Source organism: Anopheles funestus, chromosome 2RL (genome assembly GCF_943734845.2).
Source record: "Anopheles funestus chromosome 2RL, idAnoFuneDA-416_04, whole genome shotgun sequence".
In the NCBI taxonomy this organism is placed as follows: domain Eukaryota; kingdom Metazoa; phylum Arthropoda; class Insecta; order Diptera; family Culicidae; genus Anopheles; species Anopheles funestus.
This window is the reverse complement of record NC_064598.1, coordinates 7,090,297-7,108,200: the sequence shown is the minus strand read 5'-3', so window position 1 is coordinate 7,108,200 and position 17,904 is coordinate 7,090,297. Positions and strand designations below refer to the sequence as shown.

At 41.9% G+C, this 17,904-nt stretch overlaps 1 protein-coding gene across 1 annotated transcript in view; it reads left to right on the top strand.

Moving 5' to 3' along the window:
* LOC125766414 (connectin-like) overlaps positions 1-17,904 on the top strand; it is a 97,284-nt gene that overhangs the window by 15,884 nt on the left and 63,496 nt on the right. The window lies entirely within an intron of this gene.

The following is a 17,904-nucleotide window of genomic DNA, read 5'->3' as shown; positions in this document are numbered from 1 at the left end:
TCAGCAAAAGATTGGCTTACACGTGGGATTGTAAAACCAAGGGAAGCACCAAAGTTCCGAAGGGATCTCGCAGACAAAACAACAAGGTGCAAATGTTGTACCATGACGCGGAAGTTATCGTGCGTAGCGAAGTGCGCGAATCATGCTACCTTTTAACCCCATGTAACAACCTCGGGGGAACCATTCGACAAAACGGGGGTGGAAAAACCACACCCATGTGGCTTGCCAGTGGTGCGGGCAATGCTTTACTTTTATTCGCGACCATTAACGGAAACGATTTGCTGCTCGTGCTCGGAAGGTCCGTATAAATTGTGCCGCTTAAAACAGTCGTTTGGTTGTGGGGATGATGTGCTTGTCGCTCACCAAACGAACCGAAACCGAATCTTTCGATCGTTGGGGAAGGAAATTAATGCAAACGAAACACACAAACACACTCCAAAAAAAAGCTAAATGTTCTCTCCGCACAATAACATCAGCGCCATCACGATGATGATGATGACACCCGTCGAAAATGGTAATGGTGGTGACGAAGATGACGATGGCCGATTATCGTGCGGCACTAAATTCCAGTTCCAAAGCGAGCTTTTTTATTAAAACCTTTATTATCGATAATGTGCAACCGTTTGAGGATGAGTTTGAAGGGCCTCACTGTTTGGCTTTTAAAAACGTGGCAAACATTCGAACGAACACCCGTGTAGACCCGCCGAGTAGATATAATGAAAATGAAACAGACATTAAGTTGGATGGTTTAAGCGCACGCAGTCGGTGACGGTGTCGACCTCGCCAGACGCACTTACCTTTACCCCGTGGGGCTTCAATTTCGAACAGTTCACAGTGAAGTGTTGTTGTTTGGGAGTACTTGTTGATTTGGTTGTTGGCGTGGAGTTTTTTTTTGTGTGTGTCTGTTACGTTTGGTTTTGTTTTCTTCGGAGTGGGTGCGAAGCACCGTAGATAAACTCGAAACAGATCGTTAGACAAGCGGTTACGAACTCACTTGACACGTTAATTAAATTTTCTCCCTATTTCTCTCTTCCGCTCTCTCTATCTCCCTCGACAAGTGGGTGGTAAATTTTCGGGTAAGTATTTACCTGTGGGTTTGTGTGTGTGTGTGTGTGTGTGGGCGTTTAACACATTTGTTGACAGCTTTATCAATCAAAGGCTGCAACAATTATGAAGTACGTATTTGGTGTTACGAAATTCAAAGAAACAGTAAATAACCATTTCAAGCGTTCAGGATTGTTATTGATGTGGTAATGGTCTATTAATTGATTTTTGTTTCAATAAAAGAATAAAGATTTGCTGATATTATTTCTCCTAAAAAAGAGTAACATAAACGCTTGTAAAGTCAAGTAAAAAATTCGATAAATAATAGTCAAACAGTTTCAGTGAGACAATTTTGTACCTCTAAATCAATCTACTTCAAAGCACAAAGAAATTATCGCATGAATGAAATTTTGTTAATTTATTTTTGAACTCATTAAAGTAAAGTATGTTGAACGCCAGAATTATAGCGATTTTTTCATTGAATATTTTTTATTATAATTTTTTATAAAGATACTAAATCTATTACAGCAACAAAACATATGCATAACAATTTCTTTGGAATTTAAAAATATAAATAAAATTTCCCGTAATAGTAATTCTTCTGTCCAACCCACGTTCAAGAGACACTAGCAAACTCAGCTGCAATATCTGCCGCTTGCATTTTCCATTTAATGAACAATCATTAATTACAACCGATTGTTTGCATTGCGGGTGTGGATCCCCACCTGACGTTCATTAAAATTGTGTCCCCGATAATCCCCATCCATCTGTTCCACTGCTTATCCCATCCCAAACCGCTTACTCCTCCACAGCCACATTAAAATGATGAGCCTCGTTTTCCATCATCTGCCCAACTGGTATCGGCTCTGGGTTGCTTCCCCATTTTTTATCCGAAACCACCCGCACAACAGCCCCACATCACGTCCCACGTGTGAACCGCGCAGCAGCGGGACGAAGGTCAACAGAGACCCGACCGTCAACATTACCCGAGGTTGTCATTGTTTTTCATCTGCACCCGCATCCGGGATACATTCGCACCGGTGCGTGTAAGCATCGCGGAAGAATCATGTCGGAGCAGTTTGTGAAATTAATTAATTATAATAAAATAACTCGAACAAATATCATTATAGCTGAAATAGATAACGGATGCACTCACCTACCCCGATGCTCCGGGATGGTCTCCGGATGCAATAACGAACACCGTACGGGTAGACCGATAGTACGTACCCGTCACCAGCATTTGCAAAAGCGGCCCACACTTGGTGCTGGTCAAGCAACAGGGAAGGATTATGGGATCGGAACTTTGCTGCTGCACAGTGGTGCTGATCGGTCTGGTGGTGGGTTCGGTCAAGGCTCAGCCTTGATGGTCGTGCCAAAGCGGCCTCAAGACTGCAAACAATCGGGGGCGGTTGGTGAGTGGGCAGGAAATCCCAGATTAATTGGATGCGCAATCCTCTATCACGGACTGTTGCCGTACATGCGGAGGTCCGGTGCGAAATCGTACGCAGGTGCAGATCTGCCATGCATCACATTACCTGAACCCAGGCCCAGTAGGCTGTATGCATTGGTTCCGTCATCTGTCTTGCACTCTGGGTAGAAAACTGGCATCCACTGACCGGACTGACAACGGACAAAAGAATGACACTGGTACGTTGGTTGCGTTGGATTTGAATGAGCTTCAACTTCTCTTCAACTAGGGCGACATTCACCGATTGTTCGATGGTGATTATGCGGTACGGTTCTGTTCATTACGAGCTAATAAAATTTATCACATGGTTCCGGTTTGTTCGACCGGTGCATTGTGCAGCTGTTGTGCTTGGAACGTACCGACGTCAGGGCAAAACAAATAAAACCAGTTCAATAAACACACCCATCGTGCTTGGAGGAATGGAGGAAAAAAAGGGTGCTGTGAGAGAGAGAAGGAGAGTAAGAGAAAGGGGGAGCAATACATTTATTTGATTTATTTTGATCTACTGTTTAACTTTAACATTTGCAAGTAGTTTAAAAATTGGATATGGCTGTGACTATTAGACGTGATTTTTGGTCTGACCAACTAGACGCTATTTTACGATTCTTGCTATGAGAGAACGGTACAGATGGGATTTGGTAAATCAAATAAAAGTTTAAGGTTTATTTTTTACAACTTTTAAACTTTAAATTATTGCATACACCAGCGCGGATTAAAACTATACGGGCAATTGTTTTATTTTTATAAAAGCAATTAGAAATGTTCTGCAAAATCATACGATAAGTAGATAGCGCTTACGTATTATCAGGAAATTTGAATTATTTTTAATAATCAACTGAGTGTTTATATGAATTTCAAGAGAATGTTTAATTTTTCATTGAAGTTAATTACCAACACTCCCGTATATTTAAAAGTTATTTTATTATTTCTGTAGAATGACTTTTTATATACCTTATTATCGATTAACAAAACTAAATGTCGTTGATGTATTAATTACGATTGTAATCAAATGATTCGTTCATTAGAAACGACAACACCAACGACCACTTATTGTACATTGGCATTTGATCAAAGGATGCATCAACATGTGTTGTTGAAACCGTCATAAAACAACAAACTGATGGTTCACTAGAAACTTTTACACTAATTAAATGACAAACGATAGCTGCATTCAAACTTCACCGCAAACGGATCTAAATCACCCCGTCTAAAAACCCCCTACGCGATTCAATTGTTTTTCGAAACCTTTCGGTTTACTACCGAACGATGTACAAAAACACTTTCCCACCACAGCTCGATAGCTCTTTTCATTTCAGCGTTTTCGATTTGCGAGTATCAAAGATCAAACGGAATGAAATTTACTGTCCAAACGTACAACGGTAGCAGCCGGCACCACAACCTCACTAACTGTAACTGATCGTCGTAAAACGAAGCAACCGCAATCGAACGAATCCATGCACTTCATTTCGACGACTTTCCACGTTTTGCACCGTGGTCAGATGCGGTTTTTTGGCGTCACGACCACGTGCAAATGTTGTGCCGTTGCTACTGAATAGCATCATTTATATTGCCGTCCGTCGTAGGGGGGTTTTCCCCCCGTCTGTAGCGGCACTGAAAGGCAAATGAATTTTTGAGGTTTTTCTCACCACGAGTTCGCCTCATTTAGGGGTGGATTCCGCGGGAAAATGTCGAATTGATGTGGTTTAGAAGCGCAAATTGCATACTACCAGGCGCACCACTGCAGATGAATGAGACAATGAAGAGGGAAGAGAGGAAGAGAGAAAGAGGAGTTTTATTTTGTGGTATCATTTCACCAATCAGCTTTTCTGGCACAATCCACTGGCAAAAGAGATTCGACTAACAGGTGAACATTAAATAATGGCTTCCTCTTTTCGTTGTTGTACGTGCTCGAGAAAGAAAGGAGAAAAAAAAACGACTCATCAGCAGCATGCACCTATTGTCACCTCGTACGTGGATTGCATTACGCATCGAATCAGAAATAATTATGCCACCGCAAGTCACGCACAGCTGAAGTGCACCATTTCCAGCCCTGTCGACAGTATGCTTCGGGTCAGTCTGTTGGTGAATAATTTAATTGAAATCGCAAATTTCAATCCACCCGGAAATCTCCACCAAACTTCTCCGATGCCACGTCGGCGCATGTTGGTGTGTTAGTTTTCCACTTCTGGGAAAGGTCTGGGATAGAGACCAAGGATTAAAGACGAAATGGTGGCATTTCGGGCACATGGTGGTTGACTTCCTGACCAAACAGTATCCTCTCGCCCGAACGCCCGGAAGTTGCCAGGAACCGAAGTTGAAGCGAAAGCAAAACCCGGGCGAGAGAACGAGTGTGGGCCTCCATTTTGGGGTGGAAAATTGCGTCAAAATCACACCCCGAACAAGCGACTGACCTCACCGGACCGTTTATCATCGTTCCGCACAACTAAAATACCTTCCCTTCTAGCTTCGTACACCAGCAGCGCAGGCCCCCATGTCCCGTATAACGTGGGCCACCGCGTGACAAGTGACACTTTATAAATTTTGAAAATTAATTAAACTTCGTTTTTAATTAAATCGAGCTCAACTTTTTACCGGCGGATTATCGAGCCCGAACACATGGTGTACGCTGTTTTGGTGCTTGCCGCTGCTGCTGCTGCTCCTGTATTTGTGCGTATATGGAAAGGGGATAGCCGTGTGTGTGTGTGTGTGTGTGTGTGTGTGTGTGTGTGTGTGTGTGTGTGTGTGTGCGCGTTGGAAAACTCTACCAACTTCGTCCTCTACGTTGGGAGGGATGCTTTAGTTGCACCTACTTTGCGTCCACAGTGCTCTAACTAACTGCTCTCAAAATAACCGTCGCTTGCAGGCGCCACACATTCGGTGATGAGGCGCAAAAACACGTCAAAAACCGCGACACCACGCGCTGACGCGTCTGGATCCCGGACCGGCTAATCCCAGGTGTTTACATATTTTAGGCTTTGCTAAGCATTAATACTCACCACGTGGTATCTCCCCGGTACTTTTGCGCACTTTTGCACCCGAGGTTTTTGGGATACGAGCCGGCACGCTAGACTATTTGTTCGATCGCAAATAATCGGTCGGTAGTAGACAGCTATCATAATATTCAATTAGGGTGGGGGTGGCACAAAGCAGGCTCCCAAACGCTTTCCATGGTATAGCCGGAAATGCAAGTGAAGCGTGTGATCGAAATTAATTATGCCACTAGCGGATCCGGTCGGTATGTTCCCGATGATCCTGTCCCACCGTGCGCGTCCCAACGCGAGTGATCGTGATGAGGTGAGAAACATGCGTGTTGGTGTGCTGATTGATTTATCAGCCGTTGATGAGCGGCCTGTGGTCAGACGGTGACGGGTCCCTGTACGTGCAATATTAAAACATCACTACCGAAAAACATCCTCCTGCGGTGCAGTTTGTTATCATGCGGTTTTTTTGTACATCGAAGAGTCGAATATTTAATCCGATTGATGAATGGGAATGTTCTTTGTTAAAGTCAAGTGAAAAACAAATGTTATGCTAGCGCATCATGTGGTACACTTGTTTGAGATTGGTTTATGAGAAACATAAATTAATGGAAATATCATAACAGTGCGTACAGACATGAAAGTTCATTTGCTCGGTTGAGGTTACTACTGCGGTAACATGAACATACTCAGACAAATGCTTTCAATGTTTTGTACTCATTTGAACATTGTAGCTTAGGAAATCTGATCTTTGCGGATAAGAAAAACATTGTTAAACTAATTGACATAAAAGTAAAATTTGATTAAACTTTTCGTTTATCAACATCAACTGATAAAGACATCTGCTGCGTCAGTGGATAGGTAGATAGTCTCGAAAAAGATTTACTTCCTTCGGGTCTTGTGGAAATTAAGTATACGATCGCAACAAAGATTGCAAAAAGATAAAAAAGTCATGATATAATCTTTGAATTTAATCTGTTCTAATCTCATCATCGATGACGGAGGAGATGAAGTGTTAGCGATTATTACCAAATCTCAAAAAGAATCTGATATGATTCTACTTTTATAATTAAAAACTTTACCATGTTTATAAAATAATTTACTACAATTGGAGAAGAAGCAATGATTTATCAAAAATATATATCCGTCATAACCTGAAGACGACGGTGAAAAACATTGTGTGGCATTTTCCTGTTTACTTTACCCCGTCAGAACCATGGAGTAAAATTTTCCTCTCGGTTTTTCGGTTCTGGTTCGTCGAAAATTAAGCAGCGCACCAGCGTTGACGTTTCTATTGATCTATTTATAGTGTTTGCTGTACCGTGCACCATGTTGTACCATAATGGCCGCATGCATTTCACCCTGAACCGGGTTGGTGACTTTTTTTGTACTGTTTTTGTTCATTTCATGGTATGCTTCTTACAACATAAAAGGGTTCGCAACGTCCGAACGTGCATGACAAGGTTTAGAAAAAATAGTGTACTGGGGTAGAGTAAGAAAAAAAACTTCCCCTTTACTGCACATTTCGCTACTGATGCAATGCTCCATCTCTAAACGACAACAAAAACCCAACCGTGATAATCGGTAAGGCAAGACAGTGCAAAAGAAACGCCGACGCCGTTGCTGATGTTGATAAATCGGACAAAATGAGATCAGCGTTGTTAGGGTGCGGGAAGGAACGAAAGGAACGGTGAGTGTGTGCTATCCAAACACGTTGCACTTGCAGATGCACCCAACCAGTACAAGAAGTTAGCCGAGATGATCACCATCGTACCGGGAAACGAGGTTTGTTGTTGTTTGTGGCGTTTGTTCGACGAAAACGGCTGCTGCTGCTCTTTCGCTGTTCGGGAAAGTCGGGAAATTTGATTCTCCCGATTTCGGGAGACTACCAACCAGTTCTAATGGAAATGGAAAAGCCACAGTTCATCTCTGTAGACACCAAACAAAACCGAATGCAAACGCACAATGAACATCAGGCTGAAAAGAAGGCCGCCCGATCGCTGCGTCGTCGTACGCATCGTAAATCATACAAAATCCCCTTTTTTTCGTTCGCTGGCTTTTCGGACGTTTGTGTTTTCTTCAGCTTACAATTTCCTTGTTTGGGGTTATGTCGCGTGCGTTTCGAAACATCTGGATTTGTTACATCACAACACAAACGATCGAACATCGTTCATCCGTTCTAATTCGATCGCTTATTTGATCGTTTAACGACTTTCCATGCTTTAACGCGACTGCTTTTTTCTCGCTTTCGTCATCTGCATCGGGTGCAGCTTACCTGTGTACCTTTGGTAGCATCGAAAGTGTAGTGTAAAAACGAATACTCCCAACGGACGATAAATCAGTGCCAGTTTAATTGGTCTCCCACACTCGCGTGTTGCGCTAATTGTGCGGAAAAAGCGAACCATTTCCAATTGATTTGTGTCCGGTGTGGGTCTGCGTCTCATCGCGCCAGGGCTCGCACTGAAGTCGAGTGGAAATCTAATGGGTTTTTGATTTATCCCTTTCCGTTATTATTGATGGTCAGTGCGATTGAAGTTGAAGTATGGTTTTGTTGCGTTTGGTTAGATGAAGTGAATGTTTCTACCGTTGGCAGTATACATTGCATCGTGTTTTGTTCATGGGTTGAAAATTGTAATTAGATTTCACACAAACAACAGTGCGTTTTAAGCTATAATTGTTGCATTAATCAATAGTTTATTTTATAAGCTATGTAAAAATTCGAAACTAGACTATTCTTTTAAAAAAATGACAAATATTCATTGTTTCTACTGCATTCGCCAGGATGCAGGAAGTGAATAAATAATGAAAATTTATTTGCTTAATAGGCAATCTCCTAAATTGACAGCTAAATTGAAAACTATGTTCAAACGCGTGCGCTTCGCGGAACAACAATCTCAAATTTATACTATTTGCATCTCCGGTATGCATCATTTTCGGGACAGGTACAAAAAAGTACAATTCACACATTGTCGTGTTTCAGAATGCATTAAATGTGAAGAAAATTTTGGGTTTGCTTCGGAATTAATAAAAAATAAATAGTATTAATTTTCCACATAAATATTCGCCGGATACACTCAATCAAAGGGGAATCTTTTACACTGTAAGAGTATTTTGATGCTCATCATAATTGACAAACACCATATTTCAGTTTACCAGAAGATGGTTTTTTATATATTTCTCTGTAGAATTTACCATTGACGAGTTAAATTAATTCGAGGAATTATTGTCATAAATTTGGATGAGGTTGATGCGATGGTGAAGAACGTTCTTCGCATGCAACACCAGTGAAATACACAATGCTAACAATGCAATTTTTGAGGTAATAATATGATTATACTGAAATATAATCATACTACAAACAAACTCAATAAAAAAAGTTTGTTTTAAACAAAATTAAATCGAACTGAAATATAATAAATCGGATTAAAGCATCATTTTTAATGAAATTAAATGAATTCTCCCAGAGCAAACGACTAAATCTTTTCAGCTTAAAGACTTAATAAGAAAGAAAAAGTAAACATCAACTTTTCAGGCATGCAAAAGCATTGTTTGGCTGCATACATTCAACCGTGGGCGATTTTCCATGCAAACTGTAATCCGATTGCTTCGCATGGTAAGAATTATTCAACAGGAAGCATATCGTCCACGATCTCATACATAATACCGCCCAAGTGTGCCGTTCGATAAGTTTAATCTCATTTCGATGACACACTCCCGTGTTTGCATCAGCATGCAAAACGTACGCGCGCGCGCGCCATCTATCGGTGAGCAAACAGAACCTGTTGGAATATAAAAGAGTTGAACGATCGCGCACAACTCAAGTATGGCCAATAAAAAAGGCTCTCAGTAAACGATAATTTTAAATTCCATTCACATACTGCATATTTCGTGCAAGAAGAGCAGCAAAATAACAAAAACTGAGGGATAGAAAAAAGAAACCGTTTATTTTATCATAAATTGTTGGAAGGATGTAAAGACACGCAGCAAAAGCAATTGAATAGAAAATAGCACCCATTACGTCCCGTTACGATCACGCACCGTGATGATGAAATTGATATTCTTCGGGATGTGGTAGGTGGGTCTCAGGTGAATTCCTGGAATCGCTCGGGATCTCGAACACCATTTCCATACGGACCAGCCTTCTGATCGGGCACACAAACATAATCATCTGTGTTTTTCCCGCCGGAAGGCAGGCAGGAGCAAAAATAAAACGCAAAATAACCATACCAGACACAAGCTAGACACGTCCGCTGGTTTCACCATAGTTTAGGCACCCCCGGGACTTTAGTGACGTAGGTGAAAAGCAAACGCAGCACAGGCAGCACGAGAAACAGCACGGAAAAAACGGTATGAATGAATGCTAAGCAAATAATCTACACCTAATTTCACGCCTCTTACGCTTCGCTCGTAAAATACATGGCTTTTCAATATTTATCATCGCAAATCCTCACCATTACTTCTCATTTGCATGGTAACGGTATGGAAAACGGAACCACCCGAAGCATGTTTCCACCGCTGGAACGCGGAAATGTCGTACATCGTGCACCGTCGGGTGGGGTGTTTGCCGTGACAGCTCAAACGACCCTTGAAATCCCACCGGTGAATGTCGGATGAACTGTGACGAGGTCTGTAAACGGTCTGGAGCTTCTAATGGTGGTTTTCTGCAAAATATTTCCACCCATCCACTCGCACACACATAAAGAGCATACTTTCGCTTTTCACTTTTTCTTGCTTCCATCAAGCCTCTCGTGTGCCATCGAGAAGAGGCGAAGCAAAAAGGGGGAAGAGGAACCGATCCACGTGCGTTTTGTATCCGTTCTAGGGTTAGTAAATAATCTTAGGAAAAGAAAGTCACAGCAGAAACAGTACCACACTTCCGGCTTTCGTGCCCTTGACATCGTGTTGAATATTTCAAAAGTCAGTCAAGCGGTAAGTCGCGGCGTCAGGACAGGTTTTTATACACAGCCACTAGTACGAGCTTAGAATAAATTTCTTCCACCCAGTGCTGTGAACGGAATGCCTTCACTTCCGTTGCCGTTGCTCTTTGAGCATCTACTTTATCTAAGGGGCCACACGGAGGAGAAGGCCGAGGAAGCATTCCGGTGAAAATCAGTGCCTTTTTGCGCTTCCTAAAATGTCACTCGGCGCCAAACATGGTTCCGTACCCATGTTCACCGTCCTGCATCGTCCGAGGATTAGATGAATGTGTTTGCCGTAAGCGTAGCATGCAGGATTTTGACAGCTTTCGGTTTCGGGCTTAGAGGGATGCGTTCGATATTTTTCAAAAAAGGGTGTAATAGCAGACGAAATCCCCCAGAGGATTCCTAAACTCTCCAGGGAGAAGAGGTTTGGATTTCTTAACCCGTTACGTTATGTCTTCGGGTTTGCTTCATCCTTAACGTGGAAGTATTTTTTTTTCTGCAATCGTTTATGTTGATGAACCGCATTAAGGGTAATCCGGTGCGAGTGACTAGGAAGGACACGTATCTTTTAACCCGGTTATGCAAATAATGGAATGTGAAAAATCGATACGAATGTGTGGCTCAGAGGCTAGGCTTTCTTCTTTGTAAATCTCTTTAATATGTGTTTTGGTTTTTTGATATGAAAAATGTAGTAAATTAATTCAATATAGAATCTAGGCATTTAAAGATGCAAAGCTTTTTTCTAATTCTTGTTTTTCGAAACGACCAGCACAATGTTTTTAGACAGCTCAGTGCATTATCGCTTTTTCGGACATTTTGTTTTTGCAATAAATTCTATCATTTCAAAACATTTAAGCAATGTAGAATAATTGTCAATCATGGTCGAATTTAGTTTTGGATACGAAATAATTTCGAAATTAATCTTAATCTATGGAATTTTGAATTAAACATCAACCTTTCAACCCTAACGACGACGCACATTAACTGTCAGTGGAATGAAACTCACTCTTTTCCATTTATAAAATATTTAAAAACACCGTTTTACATTGTTGTGCACATGTGAAGCGCCATTTAAAATTTATGTTATATCGAAAAAAATCAAAAATTAAATAATATTCCAAAACTGTTTACAATATTTTCCATCAATAGTCTTTGTTTTTTATGTGTGCCTAACCTTCTGCGTCCCGGAATCCATAAACCAGATCAAAGCGATCGAACGAAAGTGCACTGAACTCTGGCCGTTCGGCATTCATTCTGCTACTCTTTGACCGAAAATTCCAAACATGACCCACAACACACTACCCACACTACACTAAAAACCGGCCCGGAAGATGACCTACAATGGTACACCATTGTTCAAACATTTCAATTATTTCCAGACGTGCGCTAGTGTTGCGTAGAATTATGTGCGACGGCAACAACACATTGACGCGCGAAAAACCGAACCCGTGGCGCATAGTTTATGTTAACGTGATATAGCTTTCTAAAACACATGACGTGATTTGTGTACCAGTCCAAAAAACGCAGCCACACGCGAGAAAGTGCAGGAAGGGGCAGCAAAAGCGACTTGTTCGAATTTTTGTTTTGCCTCCAACCAAACCCATTCTCGCTCCGCATAGTTGCAGTACGAATTATTATGCAAATATTCAATTATTGGCCAGTGCCGTTTCGCAAATAGCCGTATTCTGTTTCGAGTTTTTGGGGCCAGTCCTTCTTTTATCAAAAAGCATAATGTAGTTATGGCGAAGCGGTTGAAAGTGATATGCGATCGATATGGCATCGGTTTATTTTTAGCACAAAGCGATGAAAAATATTCCGCACACAGTGATACATTCTAGCGGCATGGTTCTCAATTTCGCAATCGAAACGTTAAGTGAATGTGAGATAGGAATAGAAGCGGCAATAGGAATAAAAAAACAATAATTGAAAACATAATTGAACTCCGCCAGGATCAGTTCCCGTTTTTCATTTTCCCAAGGTTAATTTTTCAATTATACTCTAGACTAGTTGTATGGGAGGCTGATAAATTTCCCGTGCGCGTGTGTTCAGGGTCAACCCCCGAAAACGAGGGCGCAATAATTTCCCTAGGGAAATTGTACGTACATCCACACATACACGACAGGCACGCGATAAAAGGCCTTACGGCTTAGATGTCAAATATCGAGCCAAAATATCGACCGTATGACCTAATCCCCCATAGGATCCCGAGGGATAATATCAACTTCCACCGTGGTAGAGAAGAAAAAAAAACTCCACAAATATTCATATTATTACAAAAAAAAAACCTTTTGCAATACCTTGAAATAGACAGAAAAGGCACGCAACACCAGCACTAATAACACTTGCTGTCAATTTTATCCTAACACACATCTCGACGTTTGCACCATGTACAACAAAGTGGCTACAAAGTATCGCTGCACAATTCCCACTTCCCGCGCTAAGGGAGCTAAGGGGCAAATCGTCCAGGATTTCCTACACGACCAGCAGCGTAAGATAACGATCATGCGAAGCCTAACGCAATAGGTAGGTCAATCTGTTTTCTCCCCCGGTTCAGCGTAACAAAGCCGTAACGCCGTCTCAACCTCGCTCGGAATAAAATGGACGACTTTTTGCCGTTTGCTACCAATTAGACGACTTCGGTTTGTCAGGCTTTACACCAGGGAGCTCAGACGCCAAATCTCATCAATCATTATCAGTGTGGATCAGAGCCGGAGAATGGAGCGCACCCCGGGTTGGTTCCGGTTCCTTTTTCCGGGCGAAATTATATGGAAATGACAGAAGCCGCCCGACAGCACAAATTGGCTCATTATGCCAGTGGCGGACCGTCGGAACAGTCGAAAATTGATTATTATTTTGCGGCACGGATTAAATATGGTAAATCCACCTACCAAATCCCAAAATCTCATCCGCCCGTTGTTGTCTCTGTTGGTTTAATAGTACTTTTTGCAACAACAAAAAACGCTTGACAAGAGTTCAACTGCGACAGAACTCTTTTGTTGGTGTTTCCATTGTTCGGAAAATGTTTTTTGTATGATAAATATTTTGAACCGCTTGCTGTGCCATGCATGTTATTTCATCCCTGTCGGCGGGTTGGAATTCGTGTTTTTTTGTTTTTAGTAGCATTGTTTGATTAATGCCATGAAATTTATACATTACAGTGAAGCTATTTCCCCAGGCTTTGCTGCAAAGCTACACGAGAAGAATTTTAATTTATACGCTCGAAATTACTGATCATCAATCGGTTAACGTTATAACGAGCAATACAAAAATGCGTTACACATTCATACGTACATAAAAGAGCATTTCTTAGAACTGCATTCCGTGCATAATTGCATTCGTTTTAACAAGTGAATGTTGAAAATGATTAAATTTCCTGTTAAATTGCTTCAAATTGAATGGTTTCTATTTATCAAAAACGTTTCAATGAACGTTTATTCGTTTTCGGGAAATAAAAATCAAAGAGTTTAATAACATATGATAAGTAAATTTAATTATTTAACTGCTTATTTGCGTGAAATATTAAATTTCTTTCTACTTCAAAGTAACCCAATAACATTGTGTTTTATGTTAAACATAATATTAATTATACTTTTGTTGTGCTGCATTTATAACAAAAACTTCCACCCGATGGAAGAACAACATAACCTTCCGCAGAAATCAGACGCCGGCGTTTGGAGCAACACAAAAAAATACTGAGCCCCCAACAGATATAAAAACAATACAAAAACCGTTTTTTTTTTCAAACACAAAACACACGTACAAAGAACCCCCAAAAAGGGAATGGTTCACGCGACTTGCGGACGGTTTTTCTGGTAATGACATTTTAATAATGTAAACAAGGAAAAACGGAACAAGAAAAATCTCGGCAACATAAATAATTTATCCCTCAGCTCGGTTCCCTTACTCCCCGTCCCTACCCAGCAACGGGAGAGTCTCACGGGTTGTGAGCCTGTTCACGCCGTCCGTTAAACGAAACCAGATGGCAATATTACGCTCCCCATGGCTATATGAAGAACCGTAGTACGGAACAGAAGACGCGACTATGTGTCGCGCAGGATGGACAGGAGAAAACGAGCGGGAAGGAAATAAGAATAAAGCAACGCACAGCATAATGCTGCACTGGGACACTGCCAGTTCTCCATGTGTCCTAATGAAGCCGACGATGAAAATCAACGCTTCCCAGTCGAGACAACACCACGTTATTTCGCCTTTCACTCGGAAAAAATCCGCCCCTCGACCGTACTTTCTCACCATCACCCAGGTTCAACCCCGCACGGCCAAGTTTGCGAGCCTAATCGTTAAGATTTGGTGTTGCCTGTTTCCTTACCGGTTTAGTCTGCCGGCAATGCCAACGCAGCACGGCCCGTACGGCCCATAGGGACGGCGTTAAGAAATGACATTTGCCCCAAAACGGTGGACGCACAAATGACGGCCCAATCCCGACCCGGATAAGGCCCCGCATTCTTACGATGCAGAGGCAAGGTCATTGAGGAGTTGGCAAAGAAAGCGTCAAGGGCAGTAAAATTAATAAACGCTGTGGGTGGTTTTGTCAAACAACTTTTGCTACAAATTAGGGTTAAGCGGAGTGTTGGTTTCACTTTTCGGGTGCGCTAACAGAGTGGGCAGAATTAGGCTGCGCTTGATTGTGATGTTTTCTATCAAAGATGCTTTTAATATGATGGTTTGGCGGAGTAATTAGGCATGGGAATCGTTTGGTGGAAATAAATTAACTGTAAAGTTCTATGCCTCGTTGCCAATTAATTTAATACTCACTCATGACAACCTAACGATTATTTAAACCTATTTTGTATCAAGATATTTTAATATGATCTCGTTACTAGAAACAATCACACCGAAGGCAAAAATATCTAATTTATTGTACTTATTTCGATGTTCTTAATCCATTTCTAAAAAAATCTCAAATAAATATTCTAATCCTTTGTCGTTTATACACCTCTAACTAACTCGTTTAAAACCGTTTATGTGCTAATATGTTTCAAAATATTGATTAGTGTTTTGAAGTTCGTTTTAATTGTTTTCTTTTAATTGGTTTTTCTCAACAAATCTATTTTTCCCATTCCTTTTTCTTTTTCTTTTCACTATCTTCTTATAACATTCGTCTTATTGCAGTTTTATCCCGTCAACCTTTATTTTTTATTGCTTAATATTGCAGACAGTATTCCCATTTATCATGCCACTACTGTTGGAACGCACACGCTTTGCCATGAATCTAAACCACCGTAAATCATAAGACGCGCATCACTTCCGTCAATTTTTCATCTTGCCCTGGTACGGTACCCTTTTCCCATCGTGGTGCATCGTGTTGTTCCGGTGTAATATTTTCTAGCAGCTAGTCGAGAGAGAGAGAGAAGAAGAAAAATAACCGTTCGTTTCAATAGCAAAACATAACATCCACGTGCAGGGACGGTTTGTGTGCGATTGGTTGGTGGAAAGAAACCCGGATCAAACGGAACTCACTCGTTTCCATTCTTTATTCATTTCCGTTCAAGGTTTGCTTCCGTGCCTGTTGGCGCCACGGGTTCTTCTCCTGGTACTCTCAACTTTCCCTTTTTTTCCTGCTTGCTCTGTTTGCTCGGGTTGTTGTTTGCTTCGCGTCCGCTCGGTGGCAGTGACACCAACAAATTTAAATTTAAACACTTGCTGTTGGCCGAGCGGTTGGCCAAAGGTGCGGTGTGCGCGGGTGCGTGTAATTTGTATGCTGGACGGAACATCCGAAAACACAAACAACCTTCTTTTCCGTGGAGGCGAAGAAACAAAAAATATTCTTTCCGCCTTCGGGAAGAGGGTGGAAAGTCGACGACCGGTCAGCAAATAACGATAACGACATTCCGAGCTGACACAACCGGCCATTTTCTCGCTTCATTTACCCGGTTTGTTTTTCGACCAGTCGTCGGTTCTTTCCGTAGCTTTCCCTTAGAATCACAACACCGACCCTTTTGTGGATGCAATCTGTTCGACGTCGGGAGGAAAAGTGTCTTCCAGCATCAGGTTCATCTACGGCCGGTGGTGGAGTCTGGACGCCATCATTAATAACGGGGTCACGTGTTGCGAGTTTTGACAGCTTTGGCATGTAAAGTGAATCCACTCGAGCGTTAATTAATTCATGGCTCACCTATTTTCGGGCGGTGATTTATCGACTGCGTGACCGAAACCATCGTGCGAGGTAAAAGGACCTCCTACACACTCGCATACACCATATATTGCGAGCAGTCAGAGGAGAAGCGAACGAAAAAAAAAAGGTTACAAGTGAGAGGGAAAGGTTAAACAACGGGTTAATATTCTTGGCCACAGTGGCTTTGGTTTTTGGTGGCCAACAGGCAAACGGAAGCATATCCTTTTCCACCAGGAAACGTAGGAGCCTTTCGAAATGGGTTCTCATTTTTCATCCGTTTCCACAGATGGCCACCGATACGATCGAGAGCTAATGCGTCTCAATTATGGCGCACTGGGTTTTTGGCTGAAGCGAGCTAACGAACGTTGCTTGAAACCATGACACTCCGTTTCACCCTCCGTCAGGACAACGTTTTGCGTCGTGCTATTAAACTATCCCCATTATCCCCAATGGGGCGGCCCCGTTTGAGTAATTCCCCAAAGTCGATGGGATCGTAAACTTTTATCCTTGTGTAATATTTTCCACTGAATGTTCTAGTTTGCGAAAGTCCGATTTTTATGCCTCAAATTTTGAGCGCAGGAGCTCAGTGTTGTGCTGTGCTTTGTGAAAGCTTGTTCGGTAACGTGCATTAGCTTTGAGAATCCCAAGTCGGTAAAAATTTTAGAACGCTCCTGTAGAAGTTTTACAAAATTATTCACTCGTTTTCTTCTCATTCATATCTCACGTTGATCCTGTACACATGGTTAAGCCAAAGTTTGACAAACGTATTAACAACGAAACATACCGGATTAACCTTACAAAACGTATTTCTCGCCGTGTTTACTGAAGCCCTGTTGTGAATGAACATCCATCAACCGGTGACCATAATTATTGAACCCTCGCAAACAGCTGCATTTGCCGTGGTCTAATTACTTGCTTGCCAGATTCTATTGGCCAAAAACCCTTGTCACCAGAACATCAGTTGAAAGCAACTCTCGATCAAAACCACATCTCAGATTAGCGTTAATGCTATTTATTCGCCCTTTGAACAACTGCCTCGCCGGCGTTTCTTGCATCGCTCTTTCGCTCTCCTCAGTTGCGAACACCTTTTCAAGCTGTTCCCTTTTACAAACGGCAAGCAGTTGGTTTCCGACTGCAAAATAAATCGGTCCCACAAGAGCGAACTTTGCCTGTTTTGTAGTCGCGCTTTGCTTGTTTCCTTCCTAACAGCAACAAAACAGCAAAACACGAAACAAGCTACCTCTTACCTTCAAAGGAATGTTGTGGTCGTACCGTCGAATGCGATTTTTTCTTCTTCTTTTCTTTTAACCCAAAAGGTGCAAAGCGTTCTCCGGACTCTCGAAGGCCAAAAAGCCAGAA